The following is a 6,000-nucleotide window of genomic DNA, read 5'->3' as shown; positions in this document are numbered from 1 at the left end:
AGCGATGCAGCGATAGTGCTCACACTAACAGGAGCAATGCAGCGATAGTGCTCACACTAACGGGAGCGATGCAGCAATAATGCTCACACTCTTCTTCTCTTCTTAGGCAGTCCCTCGGAACCGAGGATGACTTGCTTCCACATTAAAAATGAGCTCGCAGGTGGCTGATTAGTCCAATGCGGGACCTACAGTCTCTGTCACAGGTGGGGCAGACGGTGGTTGAAGGGGTGGGTGGGTGGGGTGGTTGGGTTGATGTGCGCTGCTTGCGCTTGGCTTCTGCTTGCTCCCGGCGAAGAGACTCGAGGTGTTCGGCACCTTCCCGGATGCTTCTCCTCCACTTTGTGCGGTCTTGGGCCAGGGATTCCCAGGTGTCGGTGGGGATGTTGCACTTTTTCAAGGAGGCTTTGAGGGTGTCCTTGAAGCGTTTCCTCTGCCCACCTGGGGCTCTCTTGCCGTGCCGGAGCTCCGAGTAGCGCGCTTGTTTTGGGAGTCTCGTATCGGGCATGCGGACAATGTGACCCGTCCATCGGAGCTGATTGAGCGTGGTCAGAGCTTCGATGCTGGGGATGTTGGCCTGAGCAAGAACACTGACGATGGTGCGCTTATCCTGCCAATGGATTTGCAGGATCTTGCGGAGGCAGCGTTGGTGGTACCTCTCCAGTGCTTTGAGGTGCCTGCTGTACATGGTCCATGTCTCTGAGGCATACAGCAGGGCAGGTATCACCATGAGCTTAGTGCCGGGTTTGAGGTCCTGGTCTTCAAACACTCTCTTCCTCAGGCGACCGAAGGCTGCACTGGCACACTGAAGGCGGTGTTGGACTTCGTCGTCGACATCTGTCCTTGTTGACAGTAGGCTCCCGAGGTATGGAAAGTGGTCCACGTTGTCCAAGGCCTTGTCGTGGATTTTGATAATCGGGGGGCAGCACTGTGTGGCAGGGGCAGGTTGGTAGAGGACCTTTGTTTTATGGATGTTTAGTGTAAGGCCTATGCTCTCGTATGCTTCGGTGAAGGTGTTTACGATGGTTTGGAGTTCGACCTCCAAGTGAGCGTAGACGCAAGCATCGTCTGCATACTGTAATTCGACGACAGCAATAGTGCTCACACTAACGGGAGCGATGCAGCAGTAGGATTACATAGGATATACAGAAACAGGCCATTCGGCCCAACCAGTCCATGCCGGCGTTTATGTTCCACTCGAGCCTCTTCCCGTCTTTCCTCATCTAACTCTATCAGCATAACCCTCTATTCACCCCTCAGCCTTCCCTTTTCAAGAGAAAAGTGACCCAGCCTGTTCATCCTTTCCTGATGTGTACACCCTCACATTTTTGGTATCATCCTTCTAAATCTTTTTTGCACCCTCTCCAGTGCCTCTATATCCTTTTTATAATATGGCGACCAGAATTGTACACAGTGCTCCAAGTGTGGTCTAACGTAAGAACATAAGAAATAGGAGCAGGAGTCGGCCATTCGGCCTCTCGAGCCTGCTCCACCATTCAATAAGATCATGGCTGATCTTTGACATCAACTCCACTTTCCCGCCCGATCTCCATATCCCTTGATTCCCCTAGTGTCCAAAAATCTATCTGTCTCAGCCTTGAATATACTCAAAGACTGAGCTCCACAGCCCTCTGGGGCAGGGAATTCCAAAGATTCACCGCCCTCTGAGTGAAGAAATTCCTCCTCATCTCAGTCTTAAATGGCCTACCCCTTATCCTGAGACTATGCCCCCTAGTTCTAGACTCTCCAGCCAGAGGAAACAACCTCTCAGCATCTACCCTGTCAATCCCTTTCAGAATCTTATATGTTTCAATGAGCTCACCTCTCATTCTTCTAAACTCCAGAGGGTATCGGCCCATTCTACACAATCACTCCTCATAGGACAGCCCTCTCATCCCAGGAATCAATCTAGTGAACCTTCGTTGCACCACCTCTAAGGCAAGTATATCCTTCCTTAGATAAGGAGACCAAAACTGTGCCCAGTACTCCAGGTGTGGTCTCACCAAGGCCCTGTACAATTGTAGCAAGACTTCCTTACTCTTATACTCCAACCCCCTTGCAATAAAGGCCAACATGCCATTTACCTTCCTAATTGCTTGCTGTACCTGTAAGCTAACTCTCTGTGTTGCCTGTACGAGGACACCCAAATCTCTCTGGACACCAACATTTAATAGTTTCTCACCATTTAAAAAATATTCTGTTTTTCTATTCTTCCTACCAAAGTGAATAACCTCACATTTCCCCACATTATACTCCATCTACCACTTTATTACCCACTTACTTAACCTGTCTATATCCCTTAACTTGTTTATAACCCTTTGCAGGTTCTTTGCATCCTCCTCGCATTTTACTTTCCCACCTAGCTTTGTATCGTCAGCAAACTTGGACACGTTGCACTCGGTCCCTTCATCTAAGCCATTAATATAGATTGTAAATAGCTGTGACCCTAGCACTGATCCTTGCGGCACCCCACCAGTTACAGCCTGCCAACCTGAAAATGAACCGTTTATCCTAACCCTCTGTTTTCTGTCTGTTAACCAATCCTTTATCCATGCTAATACATTATCTCCAACCCCATAAGCCCTAATCTTACTTAGCAACCTTTTATGTGGCACCTTATCAAATGCTTTTTGGAAATCCAAATATACATCCACTGCTTCCCCTTTATCTACCCTGCTAGTTACATCCTCAAAAAACTCCAATAAATTTGTCAAGCATGATTTTCCTTTCATAAAACCATGTTGGCTCTGCCTAATCATATTATGATTTTCTAAGTGCCCTGTTACCACTTCCTTAATAATGGATTCCAGCATTTTCCCTACTACTGATGTCAGGCGAATTGGTTTTCTCTCTCCCTCCTTTCTTGAATAGCAGGGTTACATTTGCTACCTTCCAATCCGCTAGGATCGTTCTAGAAGCTAGGGAATTTTGGAAGATGTAGGCTACCAGGTCCAGGGGATTTGTCGGCTTTTAGTCCCATTAGTTTCTCAAGTACTTGTTCTCTAATGATAATAATTACTTTAAGTTCCTTGCTCTCATTAGCCCCTTGGTTTCCCACTATTTTTGGTATGCTTTTTGTGTCTTCTACTGTGAAGACAGATACAAAATATTTGTTTAATGTTTCTGTCATTTCCTTATTCCCAATTATAATTTCTCCTGTCTCAGCCTCTAAGGGACCAATGCTTACTTTTGCTACTCTCTACCTTTTTACATACTTTTAGAAGCGCTTACAATTGGTTTTTATATTTCTTGCTACTTTACTCTCATTCTATTTTCTACAATTTTATAAATTTTTTGGTCATCCTTTGCTGGTTCCTAAAGCTCTCCCATCCTTAGGCTTACTGCTATTCTTTGCAACATTATAAGCTTCTTCTTTTCTGAAGGGGCTTGACAGAGTTGATGCTGGGAAAATGTTTCCCCTGGCTGGGGAATTGAGAACATGGGGTCACAGTCACAGAATAAGGGGTCGGACATTTAGGACCGAGATGAGGAGAAATTTCTTCACTCAAAGGGTTGTGAATCTTTGGAATTCTCTACCTCTAAAGAGCTGTGGATGCTCAGTCGTTGAGTATTTTCAAGACAGAAGTTGATAAGATTTTTGGATATGAAGGGTATCAAGGGTTATGGGGATCGGGCAGGAAGGTGGAGTTGAGGTAGAAAATCAGCCACGATCTTATTGAATGGCAGAGCAGGCTCGAGGGGCTGAATGGCCTACTCCTGCTCCTATTTATGTTCTTTTAATCTAATACTATCCTTAACTTCTTTAGTTACCCACGGATGGATCACTTTTTCTGTGGAGTTTTTATTTTTCAATGGAATGTATATTCGTTGAGAATTTTGGATACAGGTTTAGCATAACTTCCCTACTTTTCAATTCTATCCCTCTAGAAATAAACCCTAATGCTTGCTTTGCATTTTTTATGGCCTTGCTAACCTGTGTCGCAACTTTTAGTGATTTGTGTATTTGTACTCCGAGATCCCTTTGTTCCTCTACCCCACCTAGACTTGCACCCGCCAGTGATCAGTGACCTCCCTATTCTTCCTGCCAAAATGTAATACCTCACATTTATCTGTGTTGAACTTCATTTGCCAATTATATGCCCATTCTGCAAGTTTATTAATGTCCTCCTGTAATTTATCCTCAGTATTGACTATCCCCCCCAATTTGGTGTCATCTGCAAATTTAGAAATTGTGTTTCTGATTCCAAAGTTTAAATTGTTAATGTAAATTGTGAACAGCAGTGGTCCCAGCACTGATCCTTGTGGAACACCGCTACCCACCTTCTGCCACTGTGAAGCTACCCTTTACTCCCACTCTCTGCTTTCTGCTCTGAAGCCAGCCAGCAATCCATTTGGCTACTAATCCCAACTCCACATTCTCTGACCTTGTTCATCAGTCTATTATGGAGTACCTTATCGAAGGCCTTTTGAAAATCTAGATAAATTACATCTACTACATTACCCTTGTCTACTCTCTCTGTTTTGGCCACTTTCCCGTCTGGGCCGGAGCTTCAGTTGCCCCGGGAGACGGACCGGCGGCCATGATGGATCAGCGCCCCCTGATCCGGAAGTGTTTCCGGGCCGGACTACAATGCCCAGGGTGCTTAGCGGCCCCGCGCGACTCCCTTACGGCCGGACTCCACCTCCCAGCGGACCTTGCGCGGAATACCCCCACATCCGGTGCCTCTCACGTGCTGATTTGCTGTCTGCCGATTGGCCACAATTTCTGACGGTGGTTCCCGGATGGGCAGAAACCGGAACCGGAAGTGGCCGCCGCGCCGCTCGGCCTACAATTCCCGGCAGCCCCGTCGCTGAGCTGTTTGAATCTTCCGCCGATTTCACCTCTGACCCGCGGCGGCGGCACTGCAGTTCCCGGCGGCCTGCGCGGCACTTTGCGACTGTTTGCGCCGGGCGCGCTGTGATTGGCGGGGCGGCGGGCGGCTTGGGCCAATCAGCGCGGCGCTCAGGGGCGGGTGGCGCGGCGGGAGGAAGGCGCGCGGCGATTGGCGGGCGGCGGTCAGGTGATGAGGTGAACAGCGGCCATGGCGGTGAGGAGCTCCCGGAGTTAGGCCCGAGCCGAGAGAGAGAGAGCGGGGCCCAGAGCCGAGAGAGACCGGGGCCCGGAGCTAGGCCCGAGCGGAGAGAGAGAGAGAGAGAGAGAGAGCGGGGCCCGGAGCTAGGCCCGAGCGGAGAGAGAGCGGAGCCCGGGGTGAGTGAGGGAGAGAGAGAGAGAGAGCGGGGTCCGGAGTTAGGCCCGAGCGGAGCGGGGAGAGGAGTGAGTGAGAGCGGGGGACAGGAGACCGGGGCCCGAGCGGTGAAAGAGAGAGGAGCCCAGGGTGAGGGAGGAAGAGCCCGGCCAGGAGAGCGGGGTAGCCGGGGCTGTGGGGAGAGGGGTGAGTGAGAGCGGGGCCCGGGGGAGAGGAGTCGAAGGCCGGGGGAGAGTGAAGGGAGAGGGGCCAGAGGCCGGGGGAGAGGAGCGGGGCCAGAGGCCGGGGGAGAGTGAGGGGAGAGGAGCGGGGCCAGAGGCCGGGGGAGAGTGAGTGGAGAGGGGCTAGAGGCCGTGGGAGAGGAGCGGGGCCGGGGTAGAGTGAGAGGCCGGGGGAGAGGGGCCGGGGGAGAGGAGCGGGGCCGGGGGAGAGTGAGGGGAGAGGAGCGGGGCCGGGGGAGAGTGAGGGGAGAGGGGCCAGAGGCCGGGGGAGAGTGAGGGGAGAGGGGCCAGAGGCCGGGGGAGAGTGAGGGGAGAGGGGCCAGAGGCCGGGGGAGAGTGAGGGGAGAGGGGCCAGAGGCCGGGGGAGAGGGGCCAGAGGCCGGGGGAGAGGGGCGGGGGGGAGAGGGGCCAGAGGCCGGGGGAGAGGGGCCAGAGGCCGGGGGAGAGTGAGGGGAGAGGGGCCGGGGGAGAGGAGCGGGGCCGGGGGAGAGGGGCCAGAGGCCGGGGGAAGAGTGAGGGGAGAGGGGCCGGGGGAGAGGAGCGGGGCCGGGGGAGAGGGGCCAGAGGCCGGGGGA

The 6,000-nt window shown here is 52.1% G+C and overlaps 1 protein-coding gene across 2 annotated transcripts in view; it reads left to right on the top strand.

The window, feature by feature from the left end:
- The first annotated feature begins 4,959 nt into the window (after positions 1–4,959).
- The window catches only part of LOC147098710 (wings apart-like protein homolog), a 205,156-nt gene continuing 204,115 nt past the window's right edge, over positions 4,960–6,000 (top strand). Inside the window, exon 1 of one of the 2 annotated variants that reach the window (XM_085970764.1) lies at positions 4,960–5,045. The gene's annotated coding sequence lies outside the window, so the exon portion shown is untranslated. Of the gene's footprint in view, positions 5,207–6,000 lie in introns of both variants that reach the window. The other variant, XM_085970763.1, reaches the window with a different exon arrangement.

This window comes from Somniosus microcephalus, chromosome 29, assembly GCF_052327205.1.
Source record: "Somniosus microcephalus isolate GS21.2 chromosome 29, FLI_Smic_1.0, whole genome shotgun sequence".
Taxonomy (NCBI): domain Eukaryota; kingdom Metazoa; phylum Chordata; class Chondrichthyes; order Squaliformes; family Somniosidae; genus Somniosus; species Somniosus microcephalus.
Note: the sequence above shows the minus strand (reverse complement) of the source record. Positions and strands in the feature narration are given on the sequence as shown.